The following is a 24,485-nucleotide window of genomic DNA, read 5'->3' as shown; positions in this document are numbered from 1 at the left end:
ACCTACAGTCAGGCTCTAATTACAGGCCAAGGATGTAGGGGGAAATATTGCAGACCTTATCAACTGGTCACAGTCAGCAAATGTTGTGTGATGCTAAGAACTGGCTCACACTGACTTTGTGGTACTTGTAACTTTTGCTATGATTGTTTATCAGATGATAAGTAGAGGCCCCAGAGCAATGGGTGAAAGGAAATATAAATCTATTTAAAGGGAGATTATTTTTTTTTCCTCAGAGTGCATATGATCCCATTTGGAGTATTCCAGAAAGGCATATGAAAGAGGGAATGCCTTGATGTCATGCAATGACTTTGGCTGGTGCTTCAAGATCTATAAAATTTTCATTAATGAATGTAAACAAATCATTGTGTAATTTTTGTCAGTGTTGTGTTATTGACAGGAGAATCCAGAAAGCGTGTCCTCTCAAGTCATTACTATCTCAGTGTAGATTGTTAATGATACCAGGTATGTCAAGCCTGTACATTATTTAGACAGCTATAATAGTTCTGATGTTCCAGTGAAAGCACTCTCTGAGCAGAAGTCACGACACTCTTCGCTGCATGCTTAAACAGATTTTTCAGTTGGTGTATTGTGAGTGAGATTTTAAAGCCCCCAAACCCATAGTTTGTAGCAAATTATAATGTGTGACAAGGTGAAAACACACTCCTCTTCAGGTCAGTCTTAAGATGAACTACACCTTCAGTATATCTATATGATTCAGGGAAAAAATAAATACAATGAATAAATGCTGTTTTGTAGATGAGGAATGTGATTGCAGACAGTAAATGACTTTCTCAAGGTCGTGGCAGATTTTTTTTTTCCCATTTGCTCCTCTCCCTGCATCTAGGTCATGGTAACACAGTCATGTTACACCATTTCTTTCCCTGCTGCATCTTGATGATAACGGGAGAACTGCTGGTGAGATTTCTTCTTTCATCTTCCAATGGGAGCCAGAGCTAGGCTCAGCCTTCTGTACATACTGTGAGAGAGAGATCATTGGAATAACCTCAGAATATATCAGTCCAGTGTGACATTCATGAAATGAGAGTCTATTTGGGGAAGCAGAAATTACAGACATGACAGGCTGAATTCATGTTCCCCCTCCAGAATCATAGGTCTTTCTGGCTAATATCCATTCTCATCTCCCATGCTTTGAAACCTCTTTTATAGAAACGTTATCTCCTGCATCCCTCCATGTGATTTCCTGCTGCAAATCAGCCAGACTCAAATTAATCTTCTGGATAGATCGCTGGCCCTTCCTGACTGGCTTGATGGGTGACTCATGTCTTCTCTTCTGTCTCCTCCCTGAGCATGGCAGCCTGAGTCACCGTCCCTTAGCACATCTCTTATTCACAGAGCTGGAAATTCTCAGCCGATGTGTGCATGGAATGCAGGAGCTGCCAGACTGTCCCTGTGCACTGATGTGACCTGGAGCTCCCCACCATCTCTCTTGCTTTGCAGTCAGGGGCAAGAGCTCCCTTTCCACATCTTCCTGGAAGGAACTAATGTGATGATGGGAGTAACTCCTGTCTCATAGTTAGATTCTTTGATTGCTTCTGGACATTAGAGTTAATCACTTAGTTAAACTTCCTAAAATATACGCTGATATTAGGCTTTGGCAGAGACCTCTTACTTAATGTTTCTGACCAACACCAGTTCACTTGGCAATACCCCAGAATGTGCAGATGGATCAAAATAGCTCATCATTTCTCAGTCAAATATGATTATTTGCAAATAATAATCCAGACTGGCACAGCTGGTATTCACAGGGCTTGAATTATACATATGCAAGCTGGGAGCACCTCGGAGGCTCAGCCAGTCAGAACAGACATCATGCCACACATAATGCTTCCTAGTTCCCAGCTTATCTGCTAGTTCAAAAAAATCCCTTGTGGAAGTGGATGGGAATACTCTCATTCTTCAGCCAGCTTGCGTTAGCCTCATGCAGAGCTCAGCCAACAAAGCCTATTGCTGTCAGAGAGCTGCTACCAGCATCTCTTAGGTAATGTACACTCAGTGGAATTGTCTGACATTCGAATACATATATTACAGACTTTGGTCTTCAAAGAGCAGAAAGCATCTAATTTAGATATGTTATTAATTGTAAATAATTTGTTCAGGTCTAAAACCCACTGACAAAAGTGTTTGTTCCTTCTTTCTTCCATGCGTTTAGGATTCTTTCACCAGCAGAGATAGGGGATACACAGAACAACAGAACAAGTTTTTGTTTTCCTTTTTTCTTTTGCTTACCTACATGCTATTTAGAAATAACGTACAGGTCATATTGGTGTTAGATTCCAACTCAGGAAACTGAAAAGAAATCTCTTGGAGGCATATACAGCAGCACACATTCCAACAAGAATACATTTTGCAGTCCAGTAAGTGTTAGAAATGTCAATTTTTGGTTATAGCATTTCCATGTGACAGTTTCAGTTTTATTATGAACTTCCTTCACTGTTTTCCCTAGTTGAGAAAATAACGTAGTGTAAGAGCTATGGGCTGAAAGTCCAGCTGGTCACGTAAATGGCTAACAGCAAGGCAGTCTGCTAGGAAAAGAGTGAAAGACCAGGGTGAGTATAAGCAGTGCTCTCTCAGCTTCCAGAAATGTATAACTTGGAGTCATTATGAGCCAGGAGGATGTCTTCTGTACCTATGGGTGTTTCTTTCACTCGTTGCTCCAGTTTTTTGCGTGCTAATTTGTCTATGGCTTGGTACCCAAAACAACAACAATAGTCCTTGTGTGTCCACTTCAGCATGTTGCCAGTCTTTCCATTTCCACTTCTGATGTGCTTGCAAAATTTCTAAGAAAAGAAATGCACAGTTCTCTACTGTCCAGTTTCCATCAGAGCATTTGAATAAGAACTTGTGATTTACATGTTCAATGGTGATTATGTAGCGAGTTCTGAGGCCACGTTGGTTTAATCGCTATTGGTATCTTCTCATCACTGTGGCCATTCTGCCTGTCAAGGTAGATAAATATTTTGCCTTGTAAATCATTAATTATACCTTTGGTTGAAAACTTTGCATTCAATATTCCCCTGCTATCTTTACTTTCTTGCTTTCCCAGTTCTCCCTCTTATTCTTGTCATGTGTTACAATTTTACTGGTGGTCCCATCCCAAGGGTAGGGGTGACTTCAGAAGAGAAGCTGATGAATAGTATCAGATTTAGGCTGTGTATACAGTGCTGATCTTCAGTCTTTTCTTTCCTTTGTGCAGTAGAGAAGAAAAGGCTGTGTTCAGCCACCTCAGGCTATCCCTTCCTCACTGAAAGCTTTGCTGCAAAGGTTACTCGGAAGGGGAGAGAAGTAAATCTATATTTGTAAATAAACAGCGGGGAAACAAAAAAGAGAAGTGTTGGGAGATCTGCATGGGGTGGATAGCAGAACAGTTATTGAGAGGTAGATAACTTCTTTTGCACAAGTAAGTCCCATGATACATATAAATAAATTTTCAACAGCAAGAAGAAATAATGAACAAATGTTAGGGATTTGAGTGAAAAAGTTCCCAGTGCTTAATCACTTTTGGAAGACCTCACTTCTCTCAAGCAAGGATGTTCCAAAGGGCAGTCTTGTTTTACAGGCTTTGGTGTGGCCAAATATTCCACCATTGAGTTTTCCACTCAGTTTGGAACCGTCAGCAAACTGGAAAAAAATACATTTACAGTCCCAAATAATTCAAGAGTTGGAAATAAAGATGTAAATTGGGGTTGCATAGTCCTTTTGGTGATGTGGATAAGGATCATATACACGTAATTTATGACTTTTAGGACCAGGTATTCCATTACTGGATCAAAAGATTCAGTTGGTGGCCTATGTTGGAACCAGGTGGGTTCATAGAAGAAATTCAAGAGTGAATGGTAGTGCTTTGTATTTTGTTGTGCCATAGTTGCACTGGATTCTTTACAACCAAAAGTGGCTCAGCTGGGATATGACTACTCAGAGTTGGCTTCAGACTGGCACTCTGCTATCCAAAAGGAAATATAGTGATCGATTTCCTATTCATTTCTTCTTTTTCCCTCTCCTTATTATTGTGAGCTGAGCTAAAAGTTTTCCAAACACTTTAAACAATAGGAAATAATGTATACTAGAACCAGCATTCCTGTAAAGAATTATGCATTCTGTGTTCACTCAGTGACATCACACCCTGCGATAACTGCCTTGTCTGATTCAGTTTTGATTTATTTTCAGTAAAGCAATTGAGACTTATGGTTCCTGTCGCTCCTTTGTATGAGTTTAGTTTATTACGTTTCCCATCTTACTGCAAACAGATCTTTTGCTCCTATTTTCAGTTTGTTTGTTGTTGTCGTTTTTTTTCCCTGTCATTCAGTATTCAAGGAAAATGCCAGTTTGGAAGCTGTAACTCATTATGAGTTTATAATGTTGTGGGTTTTTTTTTTCTTTAAAGCCTTGAAGTGTAGAATTCCCCAAGATGACACTGTTGCAGCCAGTTCTTCATTGCATTACAACACAAGTGTGCTCAGACACTCAGCTGTAATTTCCCTTGGTGCCTGTGCTGAAGTGATGTCCAAGCATTTACTTTCTCAAACAAGTAGAAATCGTGCCAAAAGAATAAAAACAAAATTTGTTCTCAGAGCTATTTAGCCACTTCTGCAGGAAGAAGTGCGGTCCAAGAAGCAAGGTCGCAAACTGTTTTCTCCACGAGGCTGGCAAACACAACAAATGATGCTTTTGAAAGGGGGAAGAATAACGGAATGAGGGAGACAACTTTGATTGCAAGAACACTTTGTGTTCTCAGCATCTATGCGTAGCGGTTGCGCCTGGTACTTCGAGATCTGGGAAATTTGCTCAATCAATGCTCAACCTTTTTACAGAAACATCAACAAAATAGCAAAATCTATACTACTCCACCTTCCAGAAGAGAGGGTAACTACTGTTTTCTTCGTTTAAACCACATTTTTATGGCAATGGTAGCTATTAGTTCTGTTTAACGCTGTGAAAGACATACAAGGAGGAATCTTTGCCCTTAAGACTTGAAAAGAAAATGGATATGAGAGAATAAGTCAGAAGGGCAGGCAGCATTAACTCCATTTCATAGACGGGAAATGGAGAATAAAGAATGATTGTTTTTTGTCAAAGCTTTCTAGAGGAAAGAAACACTAACTGTGCATCAGTGTAACTGTATCAGTGGAGACTGATAGAAAGAGAGCGCTGGATTCAAGGAGTGTGCAGCCAAAGCAATGTTGGGATGAGGAGGAACCTTTGAACCAGTTCAGAAGGAGCTGGATTGCTTTCTAGGGATTTAGTGAGTGAGTGGGACCAAGGATTTTGCCTGTCACGAACTTGTGTCTCAGTTTGATGTGCTGATATTCCTTTTGCTTTTCAGCTCCCTTAAATTGTGTGCAACAAAGAATATTGCTTCCTTATGAATCTGTGTAGCGCCCAGTGCACACAGTGTCTTAGAAACTGTTACAGCATCCATCTAAAATGATAATAAATAAGGAGCTCAAAATCATACCATTGTTCTGAACAGTATCTTGAAGCTGAATTCATGCCAGTCTGGTGGCTCAATCCTTTTCAACGGTTTTCTAAAGATATTTCAAGTATATTTCAGGTTTTGTTATCATTGGTTTAAAGGCTATGTAATTTTCCCAAAGTTAGATCTTGGTATTACTGGTGCCTTTTGCAGAAAAACAAAAACAAAAAAATCCAACTGGTTACTTGCTGCTTTCTGCTACAGTAACATCTCTGGAGCTGACACTGCCTTTTATCTTGCAAGTTGTTCTCTATGTGTGACAATATCTAGGGTGCAATGTATCTGAATTTCCTTTTCTCACGTAGCTTTTGCAAGCCTTAGTTCAAACTCTGCCCAGATGGGTCCTTGATCAGAATCTATCAGTTGTTTCTTTTTTTTGGACTGCAGGTATTGGTCTCATTGGGTGATCATGTGGGTGGCTCAGAAATGATCACACATTTAGAACTTTTCGTTAAAATAGTTGGAATCCATTAAAAGCCCCCATTTGTATTCAGGGCATTTCAGCACTGAGCAGCACGAAAGGAAGAGATCAATAACTGCATTGCAAGACCCAGCTGTTGCTGTGCCAGGCTAATGTAAACTAGCACAGTTCCAATAAATACTAAACCCAGTTCTACCTAATTTGTTCTTCAAATTAAGTATCCCACCTTCTTCCTTTTCACCTTGCTGTCCTCTAGGGCTGTTTTCCAATTCAGCTGTGATAACATTCTTTTACCTGTTTGTAGTTCATTCCCACATCTATTTTTCTTCTCTTTGACCTATTGTTTAGCAGCTGCTACTGAAAGGCCCCACTACTGAAGGACTGGACAGATGAGGAGAGAGCAGTGGGTTGTTTGACCACCAGTGTATAGCGTAAAATGTGTTGACTTGGAAGGGACCTTTAAGATCATCTGATTCCAACCCTGCTGCTATAGACAGGGACACCTCCCACTAGACCAGTCTGCTTGAAGCCCCATCCATCGCGAAGGAAAAGATGGTAGGAGTTCTCTGGAGGTGTATCAGGACCTAACAGCATGACAAAACTAGTTTTTGCTTCCTAAGAGAAAATTGTGAAAATGCTGACTAGGAGGATATCCTTTTATTTTTTGGTGATCTGGTGATTTTTGGTTTTTAAACTCAAGTAATTTATTGTGTAAGATCTATTAACATTAACACAGGTCCCCTCCTATTCTTCTTTGCCTTTTATCTGTTCTCAGGCTTGAATGTTGCTCCCAGATCTCAACGGTTTTCTAAAGATATTTCAAGTGCATTTCAAGTTTTGTTATCGTTGGTTTAAATGCTGTATAGTTTTCCTCAAAGTTAGATCTTGGTATTACTGGTACCTTTTCCAGCAAAAAAAACAACAACAAAAACCTAGCCCTCCCACCCCCCCAAAAAAATAACAACCAATGGCCAATGATACCTTGTATTTGTTAATGCTCTAAGAATGGGAGAGCTGGAGGAGAGATAGGCTTATAGCCAAAACCCAGAGTTGCCTGGGCACAAAGGGAGTGTATTGTGGGAGGATGGATGGAGAGAGAAAAATCTGAGTGTGGAATCGATGCCAAAAATGATGAATGGAGGAAAAGAACTGGGCAACCAAAGTGAGATGCCCTTCTGTATGCCAAGTCAGGGAGAAGGAGCACAAGGATGAGTTGATGTTTGGTTCGGTGCTGGTTTGTGTCATGCTGAATCCGGCAGCTGTAAAGTTTCTGCTGTGTGTGTCACAGAACTCCTGTGGTGAGAAACCACATGAAAAAAAATTATGATGAAGAAAAACACTGGCATAAGGATTTCAGGCTGTCAGTCCTGAGTGGAAAGCTTGCTTAGGTATAGTAGCAAATCTCTCTGGTCTACCTTTGCTTTTATCTTAGTTATGGTGGTCTCATTTTCCACTGATTCCAACTTCACAGATATAAAAAAAAAAAAAAAAAAAATCTTTGAACTCTACTGTATGCAAAGTTCTGGTTTAGCAGCATACTGGACTGAAATTGCTCTTGTTTTACACAGTGTGGATCAATCAGTAAAGTTTAGGACAAAAGATGCTATGAAGTATTCATTAAATCTTGGAGCGTTGTCTTTGTGGAGCCAGGATTGTGTCAGGCTGAGTCACAAGGTATGAAGCCATTCGATGTTGTTGTCTGCCTGAGTTTGGAATCTGAAACAACAATTTGGAGTTTGGAACTGCCTTGTTCACATGAGTGGACTCAGATCAGGGTGAAACACTGAATGACAGCATTAGAAACAGTTACACTGTATTCTCAGAAACAACCACCAAGTTGTGCAGGCTTTTCAGTCTTTTCCTAATTGCAAGATAGCTAAGAGATGCAGTATAAGGCATGCAGGGAGAAGCTGTCATCTTCTTCTATCTGAAATGAGCCAAGCCCTGGACAAATTAGTGTAGAAAATCATTTTTTTTTCTTCTCCTTTTTGTTTTCTCTCTTTCACGTGTGTGGTTTTGGGCTGGCTCAAAGTGAAGGAACCAAAATGTTGGTACAGGAACAGAGCTGTTTAGCCTTCAAATTGCATTACATCAACGTATCTTCGAAACAACAGGAGAAGGGAAAGGGGAGATTTTATTTTTCTGAAGTTTCAGAATTCTATTTTACCTTCCTGCACAAAAGTAAGCAGTATTCACATCCAGGCTTCCCTTGGCCTGCTCTCCAACTGAGCACCCATCTTTTCAAGTTTTAGTCACGTCTTGTTTTTCAGCAATCTTCTGATTTGGCATTGAATGTTAATACACAAAAGGCAGAAAATTGGATGCTTCAGGTATTTTCAAGATTGATAGCAATATTAGGAGGTAGCCGGAGTTCCACACTCTTCTTCTCATCACCCTCTTGAACATCCAAGAGCAGAGAACTGAGTTTTGCAAGTATTTATTCAGAGTGTTCTGAGGTGAGATTTCCTACAGTTAAAATATTATTTTACTTTTCAAGTGAAATGGGAAATTTGTTTGTTTTGAGCAAACCAAACAAATGTTTGACCCATGTGAAAATCTGCCACTTGTGCCCACGAGCTTCTAGTTTATACAGCATCTCTTTGCTTTTGCAGTGTGTAATGAAGGAAGTGTCTGAGGCACCCAGGCTCTTCTACAGTCTCACAGAGAGTTCAGTGACCTGGGGACAAAGGCCAGGCCATTCATTTCTCTTAGAAGTTTCCCATTGTCATACACAAGAATTAAGCTGCAGCATACGTATATTTAAAAGTAGGCTTAAACCCTCCCCCCTTTTTATTTTTGTTTTTTACATCTGTCTGTGTATTCTCCCGTGATAAGAAGAGGGAAATCTGTTGGATTCTGTAGCAGTGTTCTGGCCAACACTGTTAATTGTTTTCTTTGCTTTTAATGAAACAAACTGCCTTGGGCTGAAGCTAAATCTCTCGGAAGCCATATGAGTGAAGATTAAGTTCTTCTTCCTCTTTTGCAAAGCTGTCAGGAAAATGTCACTTTGCTTTTTATTACCTCCATTAAAATGTTGTACACATCCCTGCTCAGCATCTTTCAGTCCAGTTCTGGAGAGGCACACAGCAGATTCACAGCTTCATTTGCCAGTGCAGACGTGAAGGGACAGAGCTCTCCTATTGCATTCAGTGCTGGATGGGTTGCTCTCAAGGTTTATGCTTCAACTAGAAAATCCTTTGTTATTTCCAGGCAGGAGACAGTAGCAGAACAATTGTTGGGTTGATATTAGGAACTGGTAGCGATCCCACAGGTTGGTGACACTGGAGTACAGTCTGTGAAGTCTTTAACATGCTGACATTTGATTTTTATTATTATTATTATTATTTTTTTAAAGCTTCATCCTACACATCCTTCAGGATTTCACTCAGTAGTTCATTGTAACCTAGCTGGAAAAAAAAAAAAAAAAAAAAGGACAAATATTGAGAAGCTCTACAGCAGAAGTGCTAAGTCTCATAGACAGGGCTACATTCAGGCAGATACCAAGAGAGTTGAAAATAGTATTGCTCACTAAGAAACTTCCATAAAGGGATCAGATTGTGATCATCAAACAACCTGTGATGTCCCAGAGAGTGCTATTATCTAATTATTCTTGTTATGCCTTATACTCAGCTGGTGATAAGCCAGCGTTGCTCTTATTTGGTGGGTTTTTGTTGTTGTTGCTTTCCTTTTTGATGTAATAGATGCTCTAAGAAAATGGAGAACACTTGCTGCATTTTTCCAGTGCTGGGTCCTATGATTTCATCACAAATATTTCTCCTAATGAATCAATTGGAGATCTACAGGATTATTTGAGAGCAGTAGATTTCACATCAGGTAGGGGGAGAGTGTTTCTAACCCTAGTGAATTTGAAAGACTCCAAGCCCAGGAATACAATCTAAAAATCGAAAAATTGCAAGGCAGTAAGTTCTATGGGAAGGCTGAGGGTGCCTTTCTGTCAACAAGGAAAAAACAAGTGGAATTAAGATCTGGAAGAAAACAAAAACAGACAGAAAAACCACCAACAACAGATCAAACTAAAGAAAACTAACCACTTTTCTTCAGGGCTCAGGTAGAGTAGTTGTTTTGGAAATATGATTGCATTTCAAGTGTGTTGTACATATTATTTCATGTGACTCAGCAGAAAGGAGGGGGTGTATTTAAAATAATAAAAATTATTATTATTGAATTTCCCCCCCCCCTTACTTTTTTTTGACCTCCAAAACGTGGCTGTTCTTTCTAGAGAGGTGTACTCTAAGGGGAAGAGCAATCCCTCTCCAGCTAATAGTTTGCATTGTTCCTACCTGCTAGTTATGTGCAGGGATCTTCAGAGAGCCTGATAGACACGTCCACAGTACCTGTGTGATCTCAACAGAACTTTGTCCTCTTGTCATCACGTGCCCAGATGCAGTGACTCCATGGAGTACTGACAGCCGTGTGTCTGAGATGCCTGTTAAGGAAATGAATGTTCCAGGCTTCCATGTTGCCACCCTCCTGATGAGTAATTCCAAGCAGGATGGAGCCTTCTCTGATCCTCTCTGTCACCCCCACCCCTCTGTTCCCAGCAGCACATTCTGTCTCCAGGAGTCACGCCAGCCTCTCAAACCTAAATGGTACATTATGTTAGATTCACTGGTGAAGAAAACATCCACAGAACAAGGGGAGGTGGGGGAAGAGGAAGGTTTGCTTGTCAGGAATGTCATTTTGTCATAATGAAAATCATAGAAATGGGGAAAGGAAGGATCCATCTTGTATGTGAAAACAAAATGCTTGCTTAGATGTGGCTTGGAGCGAAGGCGGAGGAGATGAACTGGGAAGGGAAAGATACAGAGTGCTGGTGGGTGCGTGGTGGCTGTCACCAGTGTGAGGAGGGCTCTGAGGAGCTTCTCCAGCTGTCTCTGATCTACGCTGCTGGAGCTGGTGGCAATCCTCTGCCACAGATGGGCTCAGAACAGGGACAGAATGGAGACCTGAGGGTGAACAGGAAAGCAGGCATGAAGACCCACAGCAGCCCAGCAGCAGATCCTGAGCTCCAGCGTCATTACAAACAGCACTGTGTTTCCTACTGCAGTGACGACCATATCTCCTGGTGCTACTCACAGCCAGCTGTAATAGAATCCATACAGAAGTGTTTCCCTGGTTTGGCTCTTTTCCTAATAATAGTGACAGAACCTCTTCTTTTCCTGAAGCTGAGCTGGAGACGTGTAATTCTTTCCTCACAACATCTATCTGCAGCCATAGCAATTACCTGATGGGCTCCTTGCTAACTTGGCTCAAACTGTACAGCAAAGTTGGAATTCAGTTGCCACTTCCCACTATAGATTTGGCAGCCCAATGTATTCCTGTGATTTTCAAGTTGATTTTTCTTCCTCTTTTCCCCTTCCCTGTTAAATTCTATGCACTGTTGTGTTCTCCAGGTGCTGAGACCTCCCTTGTACTGCCAGCTTGTTGGTTCCTTGCTCCTCCTTGGCTTTTCACTGTTATCTCTTCAGCATCCACAGGCAATCTACATCACAATTGTTTTGCTTTTTTAGTTTTTTTTTAATTTTAATTTGAGTTTTAATTTCTTATGTACTTTTCATACACAGAACAAATTTGGTGTAACCCACTGCCAGGGCTATTTTGATAAGTGATTTTTGAGGGGAAATCAAATGCTTGTGTTAACATAAGTGCAAGATTCCCCAAATGGGAACTCTGAACTCTTTTTTTACTCCATCCAGTGCCAAAACTGTAGAAGGATGTTGCATTATTCTGACTGACCTTGGCAGACATGAAGCTGCTATGCAATAATTAAACATCTTTATGTGAAAACTAATTTTTTTTTTTAGTAGCCTGCAGACATTCTTGCACATTCAGTGTGCAAGGAATGTCTTAATTTCATTCCAAATATTTCATGCTGAAATTAAACAGAGAAAGCAAAATGACTTCTTTCACACAGTTTTGCTGCTGATTCTGTGTCCTACTTAAGGACCAAGTGCTGATTTCATGGGCAGTAATATCTAAAAATGTCCAGTAATAGGAATTTGGTATTGGGGGGGAAATAATAAGAACATTGCAACAGGAAGGACAGTGAAGGTAGACAGAGCTTGGAGAGTGTGTTGAGTACACAGCTGTGGAAGTACTGCTGAAGCAAATGTTGAATTTGATTTTCACTACAGTTTGTGTTTCAGACAGGAAAAACTACTGTTCTCCTGGCATTTCTCATGTTTTTTCTTTTACACTTGTAAACATGTAGCACAGTGCCAGGAGAAGGAAGAAACTAACTTCCAGCCTGGATGTGAGACCAAAGTGAAGTTCCTAGGTGTTTTTGTCCTCGGTAGAGCAGTAGGCATAAGGGTTTCCTTCAGTCCTCTGTAGGATATGACTTTTCCTTGCTCTCATTTGCAGTGCCGGTGGTCTGGCATGGGGACACGCTGAGTATCTGCACCTTTGGTTACACAACTTGCCACAGTGTGTGGCAAAACCATCTCCTTCACTGACCTCTGCTGGCAGAACCACTTGCCAAGTTGTAGGACGCTCTTTGTTCTGTCACACTGTATCAACTCCTCCGGAGGAGAGCTGTTGCTTCAGAAGAAAAGAGCTAAGCCAGTACTGTTTGCAAATTGAGGTGGCATGTTAAAGCATCTTCAGAATGGATTTTTCCCTGTGCTTTTTGTTGACCATTAGTTTCCTTCAGTTGGAGCTTGAAAGGACCAAGCATATCCAGTGCAATTCCCTTTGCTAAGTACCACCTGCCAGGCAAACGAAGACAACCTATCAGCCACTTTTCCTCTGAGATTGTAAGCTTTCAGGAAGAAATGCTAGCACACACCCACGCTACAATCCTCACTGAATTCCTTTCCTATCCAGACTGCGGTGTGACTAGGAGCAGGAACAACACAGAAAACCCATCTATCTCAATAGCATTTCAAATGTAAAACTTAACCTACAAATAAGTGACTTACCCCCAGCACCTCCACAGTAATTGTACTCAATTTTAGATCACTTTCAGTAGTAATACCTGAACAAAAGGGCAGTAGCTATAAATAAATGAGGATGGAAGATATTATTAGAAGATGTTATTAGAAAGACAAAGGTAGATTAAATGGAAGGAAGGAAAAAAAAAAAAAAAAACTACCAGCCCAGCCACTCTAGCATAAACAAAATAGAATAAAATTAGAGCTGGCTGTAGGCAGAGCTTTGAATGACTGAAGAGTGCATTTGTAGCCTGCTGAGCAAAGGCAATTCTGCCCCCACACTGACGTGCGGGAGATTTGGATTAATTTCAGTCCAAACAGGTAGTACAGCTGCAGTTTGGGGCTGATAGCTTAGTAGGAAGGCAGAACGCAGGACTGTGCAGACCTGAGTACAATGCACCTGCTGGGTAACAGAGATATAAATGCTAGAATAGGGGCAGCCAAATGCATCTCTTAAGCAACACGCAGCTTCTGAACAGTTTTAGCACAGCTTCTGCAACAGAGAGGTGTGATGGGAAGCTGCTGTGAGGACAAGGCAGTAATCAGCTTTCCCTGTTATTGAGATTCAAAGGGAAGTGGTAGGAGTATTTGTGGAGGCTCTAAGAACAGTTGCATGAATGCCTCATGGTGACTTAGGACAGGTCTGTCCTCTCTTAGCTGTGGTAAGGGAGACCCCTTTTAAGGTGTCCTTATGTTTCTATCCTAGGCCTCGTGCTACTGGAAACCCCACATCCTTCTCTGCTGAAGGGAGATAGGCAACAGGGGCTATAAGGGTTGCCGTTGGGTTATGGGACCCTGGAATACATGTGGGTGAGCATCACTCTATCACCAAACCTCTGGGAGGTGTACATACCATCCTGTGTACATACCATCACTTCTGCTCACCAGAGTGTGCAGCACTGACCCTCCGGTTTGTGTCCAAGCAGTAGCAGCATCATGTTTACTGTGACCAGCATGTGTTCCTCTGTTGTTATTGCTTTATTTATGGTTTCAGTAGAAACCCAAATCTGTTCAGAGCCTTGTTGTCTTTGTTGTTGTTTGCATCTGCATAAGGAAAGTCAGTTTTTGGTAGTTTGATTCCATTTTCCTATTTGTGGTAGTGGAAACCTTTTGGTTAATGTCTTTTGTCTGAAGATGTTTTCTATTGTAATAACCTCTTCAAGAATGCATATGTTTGAGTTGCCAGAAGTTTTCCTCTGCCATGAACAGAGAAATAAAGATCGATATTAAAATACAGAGGAAATGTGTGTGGTGATAAGGGAGGAGGAAAAAGGCATTTCTCTGATTTTAAGGTTTCCTCCTGCTAGGAGATAAGAAGAATGGTGTTGCCCAGCACTTACAAAATATTGCCTATCATTTCAAGCAAAAAAATTTTAACAGAGAAAAACTTTTCTTAAAGCCTTTAAATGCAATAAAAATATATTTTGGACAGCAGTTTGCACCATATGGGTCACTTACTAAAAATATATATCTTAAAGGTGAAATTTCCTTTCTATTTTATACAGTGGCTCAACCAATCACAGCAAATGTTAACCACAAAGTACTCAGACCCACGTAACCCAGACGGCTCAGTGCTCTGTGAAGAAAAGGGAGGAAAATTCCTCAAGTTCATTGGGGAGAAAAGTTTTTTTTTAACCTTCCTTGCTAATTCTTCTTTGGACCTGGGCATTGTTCCACGTTCTCCTGACCTTTAAAATCTGTAAGGAGTGCAGAGACCGGGGGATGAATGACTGATGTTGTGACCAGTGTTTCCTACTCCATCACCTCTTTGCTTTGCTTATTTATGTCCCTCTCAGAAAGAGTGCTGCAAGGCGCTACTGAAAAGCTGTGTATGAAACTGCAGGACTGGTTTTAGCTGTGTGCTCTCCGGTACTTTTGCAAGAGGCTGCTGCATTGAACTTCTCTTTAATTTGGCACAAACCAGAGCTCTTGTAGAATTCTGTTGCAGACTTATAACAAAAGAAATGTAGACAGGATAGTGCTCCAAATGAGCTTCAATTGCAGACCCACAATGTGATATTCATACTGCTGTTAATATTCCATTAAACGTAGTTATGTAGAAAAGCAGCCTCACTGTTACTTGGAGTTCAATGCATTTGCAGCCTCTCTAAGGAATCTCTCTCTGTGTGGGCTGAGAAATAGTCACAGAACTTCTGGACACGGGAGGAAACAACTCTTTCTCATCCAGTCTCCTTTTTTAGCTGCTTCTATTAATCTTCTATTTATTCTCACAGCTCCTACCCTCTTTCATATACAGTCAAGATAGAGAAGTGTAAATAGGTTCACACCACATTTGTGTCTAGAGTAATATTCACATTAACCTATATATAAACTTATTTATCCAAGTTAGGTAAATACATATTTTTTTCAGACAGAAAAAAAGAATATCAAGACATCTGAACAATTGAGTTTGAGAATAAGCTACACATGGTCATTTTTAAAATGATGGGGGGAAAAGACCTGCAAATAAGAGATTGCTATCTTTTGATTGTAAAGGTACAATAGCAATGGAAGGATGTAATCGAAGATAATAAGTCTAGCTGCACTTAGCAAATGGTTTGGAACTTGTGCAGAGCTGTGTAATTGTGACATTTAGAGCTAAAATCATCATGTGAACATGTTGACTTTGAAAACATGATCATACAGACTTGGGCATCAGATATTCATCCTGAGATAATTCTGTCTGTTCTGTTAGTGAGATTGGCTTTAATTGGAGCTGTAAGGTGAAATGTTCACACGTTGTCGTGTAGTTTGAACATTGGAGATGCTTGCAGTGCTTATGAGTGTGAGGAGGGGAGGATACAGCAGCTGTGGTCTGTGTAGGTAGGTGTCCAGATGAAGAACTATTCCCCCAGGTGTTTTGCCTAACGTCTTATTTGTAACAACTGTGCCAGCAGACTCAGTGGTGACTCAATGTCTCCAGTTTTAAAACCTTGCTGATGTACAATCCTGCTGTAACAGTGCAAGGGTGGATCAAGTTAAGAGTGGAGTTCATTTTCTTGCCTTCAACATCAAGAGCTGTTTTCTGTGTGACCTGAAAATTACCTGAACTTTACAAAAGGGTAAATGATTGTCTGATTTCACTCAGAGAACACTGAGGAGAACAGTGTTCTTCAGAACCTTTGTAAATGCTGGGCTCCAGTGAACGCAGAGGAGGTGGTTTTGCAATTCCATAAGCTTGAATGTTTGTATGGGATTCCCATTACCTTGCTGGCAGATGTCAGTATTAGAACTTCCGTGACTTCCAGCATCAGTGCTTGGGATAGGGTAAAAGATTGAAAAGGTTGTTAATTTTTTTCAGTAAGACTGCAACGTAAAACAAAAAAATAATAATAAAAAAAACATTTTAGGCTCCTCTGAGCCTTTGGCTGGCTGCAAAATAGTGTTGAAGTACCCTTTTGTTTCATGCAGTTCCTATTATGTAGAGAAAAGAGTGCTAGTTGTGCTTGGAAATGGCTCTGAAAGAAGCACTGGCAGAAGTGCCAGAGGGAAAAGCACAGCTCACCCAGTGAAGGGCAGTAAGCACAGTTCCTGGGAAAAGTGCAGCTTGCTGAACTCACTTTAACACAATTCCAAACACATTAATGGAAATAAACATGAGGACCACACGCACTTCACTTCCTACCAAGTTTCACTTTCTTATGCCATGCTTCCTTTGAATTTTTGCAAGGTGTGCTGAAGATCTTGACCTCCACACACACCAACACACAAACATGTTCACACACTCATCTGAACATCGAGCTTGTTACACAGTCTCTGCATTTCAAAGTGGAGAATCTCATCATGAATTCCCATGATACGATGACAGTAGTCTTCTGATCTCATTTGAATTACAGAATAATTTCCTGTTTTGAAAGAGCAGCAGAAAGGAGATTGTTCTGAAGGTGTATTGGTCCAAGTCAGCTTGTTAAAAGCACAGCTTTGAGAGTGGGTTGCTCAAACTCATTTCCAGGAAGCTCTATGTGACTGCAAAGTGCTGTTGGCCAAAGTTGTGACCTCATGGGAAGCTCATTTTCCCTAGCCCACCGAGGCTCTCACTGTAAATAGTAATGATGCCAGTGACTGCCCCAGGCTTCAGTTCTACTTTGTGTAACAATAGGTGTATCTACGCTGTGCAGTAAAGCAATATGAATGAAGAATTGGACAAGGGATGGCAAAATTGTCCAATCTCTCATTGTTAGTCACAGAATGAGTATGTAAGATGCTGGATTCAATTCAAGACAAAACAGGATACTGAATGACTAGACAAAAGTGTTACACCTACTCTCTCTCAAGACAGTAAATCTAGTCCTAAAAATGGGCATGAAAATCTACTAGTCCACTCAACCATTTTTCCAATGAAGTGATGAATAATTTTTGTGTAATATAATGAGTTAAGAAATATGGCCTGTGCTGTTAAGTGTAATACTGAAGGTTGGGACAAGAATTTAGATCCTGCCTGAGCTTTGATATAGGATTTGGGCCAGTGAACAAGTTGCTGTGTATCTGTCAAAGGATAAGAACATACAAGACCTATTTCTACATCATAGCTATCATGTACGAATTATTCACTGACAAAATATATGGGATCTGTAGGGCTTTCTTCATCTTTGCCAGGATGCAGTGAAATCCATCTGCTCTTCAATGGAAACAGAATGGCAGAACTCCTGGGCTTCAGTTTGTCCCTACCAGACCCATACTCCATAGCTTAAACTGATGTTGTTCCAAATATTTAGCTGTATTTCAGGGTCATGGAACGTAATGTTGGGAGATTGGCTTCTTTCACAGTCTTTTTTCTACTCTCTCCAGTCTTTTTTTTAAATAGGTTCCACATGTAATCCTACAAATGCAAACTTTCCCTGTGAATTCAACAGGGAGGTTTTATTGATGTTTTTCTCCCTCTGTTGCCATCTAGGGAAATAAAAAATAAGTATCATACCATGACAAGACAGGACAGGGCAAGTTCCCTACAACCATCTTACAAGATGAAAATAATGCAGTAGCAAGAACTGGTGGGAGGTGAGAGCTAAAGAGTTTCTGACTATCCTAGAGAGAAAAAATGCATTTGAATATACTATTCACAGTGCCTCATATGAAAGTTTAACATTTTATGGCTGCCAGCTCTGTACAACCCTGCGAGTCACTCTAATCAAGCCACAAGCAATGGCTATGTGAAGGATCTTGGAAAAGTTTCTTGGCATCTCCAGTGGATGCGTTACAAAGCGATGACCCACTTTTCAGTCACTGGTCTGTATTCAATAACCATGCAGCTCTACAGAGTAGAGAGGGAAAAGAAATGATGTTGCCTGAACTGAAAAAAATGGCTCTGTGATCCAAGCCATTGTGAGCATTTATGTCTTGATTGCTTCTCTCTGGAAAGCTCTGCCAAATCTAAAATAATTTCCATAATAGCTTGCATCACTGATATATAACAGATAGAAAATGAAACATCTCCGTTCAACTTGCCCTTATAACACATAAAATTCCTTTCAGATTTAAACTAGGACCTGTTTATCACTGAAGAGAAGTGCCCATCTGAGGTTCTTCCTAACAGCACAGGAGGCAGAGACAAGATTTCCAAAGAACCATTCAGTACAAGCACTTTGAAACTACCTATTAGCCAACAGATTTCACTGCAACAGACCTAGGTAAATTCTCAGGTAGGTACTTTCTTAATTATTTTCCCCTATTCTAAATGGATTTTAGTGGCATCTCTTGACTCCTGTTGGCAGGAACTGAGATATTTACCATCTGTTCCAATACCCATTGGCCGTGGTAAAGAATTCACACTATTCCCCAAGCAATGGGCATGGGAAGGCAAACAGTAATGGATATCATCTCTTCACGTAGCTCAAGTACAGGTAGTAGGCAATGCATTCAAGTTGCTGGCACCAAAACTAACTCATGCATAGGACATCGCTCCTGGATGCTTTCAGCAGGAATTAAAATATGGCAGTGTTAATGATCATTTCGGAAGATACTTGGCTTTGGCTTAAACAACAGTGTTTTATTTATTTTACTACGTATGGTGCCCAAGCACACCTTTCTGGGTGGTGTAACAGAATAAAAAGTAAAGAGAATAGCTGTAGGCAAGTAAGCTTCCATTCAGAAGCTGTAAGTTCACATTAGAGCATCTTTTTATACTGCCTATAGTACATTTTGCTCAGAGAAAGCTGAAAACAAATGCATGAACTCTTACATGTGTTTAGCTAAACTTGCTCCTGGGCAAGAACTGAAGTCTCTAGCCATAAACATGGTCTGCGAGTGGAGGCTGTGGTTTGGTTATGCTCCCAGGTACCAATTTCTAGACAAACCTGTCACAGTTGGTGGACCTCAATCAGGATTTTCTTGTAAGGATGCCCATGCTGTTAGGAATTGTATTTGCAAGTAAGTGCAGGTGGAGAATTTTGAAGGTTGCTACTGGGAGAAGTGAGTGTCTCTCAGTGGTGTTTCTCTTTCCGAAATAGCAACTGCAGCCTGAATCTTTTGTGTAACAGTTTCTCAGATTAAGTCTCTGCCACTCATTTTGTATTTGCTTTCGATTTTGCAGAACTTTCCAGCTCGAGATGCATGTTATGTTTGCTCCCCATGGCATGAAAGCATGACATCTTACTGCTTTTCCCTGGAGTGAAGCAGAACATTCATTTTTAATTGTTGACCGCTATATCAGAAATTCTATTTCCCAGAGTTTAATTGTTTTGCATGATGTTTAATTCATGGCTTCCCTACAGAAATCAGCTGTTAACCTTTTTAAAAAAAATAATGTATTATTTAGTATTTATTTATTATTTAGCAATAGTGTTTTTTAATTTCGCAGGACAATATAATTTATTTATGTTTTCTTTATAAAATTCTATGTCCCACTGTTCCCTACTTCCTCCCATTCTTTTCCTTGCAGTTATGAAGAGCAATAAGAACTGCAGAAGAGGCAATGTAAAGTTTTTACAAACAAGTTTTTGAAATAAGATGCTTCTAGATCAGGAGCACATTGAAAGCACATTTAAATCCTCCTGAAATCTCTAAGCCAGTGCTTAAGTGCTTTTTGAAATCAAGACTGAGGTGAGTCTCGTTTTCATGCATCCTTTCTGAAATCCCTCTCTTCTTGCAAATGAGCTGTCCTGCAGGAAGGTTGGTGGAATGACAGTTTTCAAGCCAAAAAATTTTCAAGCCAATGTTGGAGAGAATTTGTTAGGAACAAGAATTTGGAGTTCAGAATTTCTGCCAGAGACCTGATGCAACGAGTGATATTCATCCAACAGGGAGGCTGCGCTCTGTAGAATGTGTTTAGCTGAATTTTACTCGCAGCAAAGTGCTCTTGGATAGGTTCCAAGACAATAATTATTGGATACCGTGGAACTGCAAATAAGTACTAAAGGATTAGGAAGCAAAGCACTCTCACAGATAACATCCGCCCTTTTGGCTGCTCAGAATCCTGTCTGTAGCACAGTAGCTCTGGCTGCCGTGACAAAATCTCCATCTTCTCTTTCCAGCTACTGATGCAGAGCGAGATGAAAGCCTTGGGTGCTGGGAGACATTTTGCAGTATTCACCAGGTGCTCACTCAAAAACCCAGAAACCAGGCAGAGGCTTTGGGAGGCCCCACTCATGTCTCATCAGAAAAATGTATTCACATGGGGCCCATGCAACTCAAACTCAGCTGCCCCATGGCGTTGCTGCACACAGTAGAGAGGCTGCAGCCAAACAGTTTGTAATGTCAAAGATGGATACTTGCACAGTGGGTATGTTTACAAGTTCTTCATTATCTGTGTATTTATTGCTATCTGTGAACTGGGAAACATTTATATGCATGGAAGTATTCAACCATCCTTGTCATTTTAGTTGGAAAGTGTGACTAAGTGAATGGTGAAACAAGCACAGAGAGATGAAAGCAAGGTAAGATATGCTGTGCTGGGCTGCTGGATGTCTGGCCAAATGGCAGTCTGGAAAGCAGCAGAGCAGAGGCTTACATTTTGTTTGTGTGGGGAAAAACCCATTGAAGTTAGTACTGAAAAGTATTGCTGCACCTGGACTTACTTTTCTGATCCACTTCTTTTGATAGGGAACCAGACCCCTAATGCAAATCTCCCTGTTTTCCTCTTTTCCCAAGGCAGGTGGTAGACCCAAGAGAGAAATCCAGGATGAATGTTTCCTTGTATTCACTGAGAACTTCATTTATGACAGATTACTTGCTCTTCATTTTTTCATTTAAAAATTATCCCTGTGCTATCATTGCCTACGCAGGAACACATCACTTCTTAACTGCTTTGACAAAGCGCTGTAATGTCAGTGCATCAGCAGAGGAGGAAGTGCTACTTCTGGGTAAAATTCAGCTTACGATGGAAGAGTCACAATGCTAATGATGGAACCAGAAAATAATTTGAAGCTTTTTGCCGAGTGTGTTTGTTTCAAAAACAAAATCCCCATCAAATCCTAAGGGAGTCAAGCAACACTTCCTCCCCTAGATTTTAATATAAACCTTGGCAGGGGTAAAGTCTGGATGGCTAAAGCAAGTACAGGAAAATTCTAATTCAGTAGGAGATAGAAAATAAACAACAACAACAAACTGACGTCATTGCTGAGAGAGCGGATATCTGATACAGCTGCTGCTCTTTCAAGAACTACTTAGAAACATGTTGACTACTTTTCTTTGGAAAATATTTCAATGAGAATATATAAAAAAACTTGTTTTCCTCCTTTACTTCCTTCCTTCCTTCTTTCTTCTGCCACAATGTAACCTACTGTAAAAGAATGAAAAAGCACAGATGAATCTCACGTCAGCCAAACTCTGCCACAAGTGATTGTGCTTCTCCCTGTTCCTGCTTCAGACATACTGATGTTATGAATGAATTAACCAAGGGACATAATACTTCATTGCCAACTGAGAGCGAATCCTTGAAGTTTAGTGCTATTAACACTTAAAATGTTTCAGTTGGATCTCAAACCAAAATGTGCAGAAGAATTGTTACCACTGAAGGAGTTGGATTTTTTATCAAGGAGGAGTCTCATGATTCCTTTGCTCCAGGGAAATTTAAATGAAGAAACATTCAGTTTGGAGGTTTGCCTGTTCTACTTGGAAAATGTTAAAAAAAAAAAAAGGTTGAAGAAAACAAGAAGAGCCAGAAGAGTGCAAAGAAAAACTGTCGTGTTTGCAGTCAAGTTTATAAATCTTTCCATGGGATTATTCCATGGGATTTTGTGAGACATTTCTTCTGGACATTGCTCAGACACTGCTGGCATTTTGCTGTGCAGGTTTGCCAGCTGAAATTTCTCAAATTCCCTTTTTTTTTTTTTTTAATGGGAGGAGACTGTGTGTCTCAAGGAGTGTTAGTACCTGTTGCATCCAGTCTCTCTTTTTTTTTTTTTTTTTTTTTTCCCTAAATACAGATATGCTTGCATTCAGATTAATTCTGAGCAAGATCAGCAGTAGTGAAATTGCCATAAGCATAACTCAGTTGCTGCTGTTTTCACAGGTGATTTCTGAGATCAGCTGAAGTTGCATGTTTTTCTGGCTCTGTTAAGAAGTAATTAGGATTAGAGCTCCTTTGACTCAAGCATTGAAGCCAGACCTAAATGCTTGAGTGAGATTTCCACACTAGCATAAACTGAAGCGCATCCAAACATCTGCTGCTCAACATGTCTGAGAGTTATCTTCCACCCTGCTGCCAGATTCCTTGGTGCCACATATAGATTTGTTGTTCACTCTGTGGATTTCTTTTCCTTTTCCCTCTACTGTGCTCTTCTGATCATCCTCTAACAGACCTGAACGTCTGTCAAATGCATCTCTTTGCCACTGTGGACAAGACATTTGTCTTGAATGGTGTAGATCTTACCTTTTCCCAGAGGACTCCCTTTTTGACTATTAATACATGGTTTCTGGTACTGGAGCATGTGCAGGGCAGTGATTGTAGAGTGGAGCTCAGTAAGGATATTGGCTTGGGGTGAACTATGGTAAATGGGTTGAGCTGTTGCTTCCAAATCCCTATGTCTACATCACTTTGCTCTAAGGAATTTCTGAGACACCCAAGAAAATAGTGTAACTGCTCTAAACTACCTGTTGTAGTCAATGAGGTGAGCAGAACATCACCAGAGAATGGTTTGGGGGTGTCCTGTAGTGTTCTTAGCTGTTTCTGTTGACTTGCCTCCTGATGTGGGTGCCCTTGGTAGTTACAGGGATGTGCCTGGCAGACAGATGAGGCAACGGGTGGAGCAGAGAGCTTCAGACGAGTTATTTGCATCCAGACAAGGAGCAGTGAAAATAAAAGGACCTTGTGTCACAGTTCAGAGGCTCTTGGGTTTGCATGATATTGTCACTGTGGTGTTTTGTGGATGACGGTTGTTTTGCTTTAAAAATGGGAGAGGGAACAGTCTTATTTAACTCAGATCTATAGAGAAGTCCAGTATCTATCTGACAATAACAATGGCAAGAGAAAAGGCTGCATGAGCTGTATGTGATTATAGTTCTCTTCTTCCATTACCTACTGCAGGTAGCATACATGTCAGCACGTTGCTTCAAAACCTACCATCTTCATGAGTCGTGCTTATAGTTATATGCTTATTAAATGATTGTGTGCACTCATACTCAGACTATTATATATCCATTACTTTCCTGAGGCCATTGGAAATGGTTTTAAAATGTGAAGCTTTTCTGCAGGGAATTGAGAGAGAGCAATACTAAAGCAATGTATTTGGTTCACACAGATCAATGTAGTTCAATAACTGGGATGAGAAACCAAGCTTAAAACATTACCAGTGTGATTGGCTGAAAGCTTAACGTGACATTGAGTAATGTTTCATTATAAGTAAAATCTCTTAAACCATTCTTTGGGGGGGAGGGGAGGGAGACAAAGCAAACAACTTAGAAATAAATCATAAAAGAGAAATGATGGTGCTTGCACTTGAAACTGAACTCTGGGTAATAGAAACACAGTACTAGTGAAACTTCAAGTTTGGCTGTCTTATTTTCAGTATGGTGGTGGTGATGTTAGGCCAAGTCTTGGGATGGGAGATATCAGGAGGTTTTGGATATTTTTGGTCCTTCCATGAGAACTTTCATGGAGACATTCTCTTCATCACTAACTTTATTTTTCTGTCAGGGAAAAAAGTGTTCCAAAACTGACATATTTCTACCCAGGAAGAGAATCAAGAGAGAAAAAACAACAGCAACAAAAAACAACTTCAATTGAAATATTGATTTCTTTGTGATTCAGAATTAAAGTTGTTCCCCGTGGGTTCAGATGTTCAGGCACAAATGTTACCCGATGTGCATTGGTTTTACCTGCATTTTTAAGACCGTGGTTTAGTAGTTCATCCCAGCACAGCAAGGCACACTGTACAGGTTAGTGTCACCTTAGTTTTTTACATGAATTTGTATTAAAATAAATACAAATGACAGGGAATGTTTCCTTTTTTGAAGCCACTTACAGGAATAATTTTGAGGGAAAGGAGAAGGGAGAGTTTATAATATCTCAGACGTTTGTTATTATCTAGCTTGTACAGCTGGAAGCTCACTTGTGATTAAATCAGTAAAATGAAGATGAACATCACTGAAATGGTGGCCATTCATTTGCCCAATTTTAAGTTAAGAAAATAAGTGATGATTAGCAATGGATAGGAAATTCCAGAAAAGATCCTGTCTGAGGAAG

General features: G+C 40.4%; 1 long non-coding RNA gene across 2 annotated transcripts in view; it reads left to right on the top strand.

Annotated features, from left to right (window-relative positions):
* The window catches only part of LOC125700348 (uncharacterized), a 46,845-nt gene extending 24,916 nt beyond the window's left edge, over positions 1-21,929 (top strand). Inside the window, exons 2-5 of one of the 2 annotated variants that reach the window (XR_007379869.1) lie at positions 18,338-18,504; positions 19,743-19,903; positions 20,335-20,582; positions 20,955-21,929. This is a non-coding gene — a long non-coding RNA (uncharacterized LOC125700348). Of the gene's footprint in view, positions 1-18,337; positions 18,505-19,742; positions 19,904-20,334; positions 20,583-20,950 lie in introns of both variants that reach the window. The other variant, XR_007379868.1, reaches the window with a different exon arrangement.
* Positions 21,930-24,485: the final 2,556 nt, after the last annotated feature.

The sequence above is a fragment of the Lagopus muta genome, chromosome 14 (genome assembly GCF_023343835.1).
Source record: "Lagopus muta isolate bLagMut1 chromosome 14, bLagMut1 primary, whole genome shotgun sequence".
Lineage (NCBI taxonomy): Eukaryota > Metazoa > Chordata > Aves > Galliformes > Phasianidae > Lagopus > Lagopus muta.
This window is presented reverse-complemented; position numbering and strand designations above follow the sequence as displayed.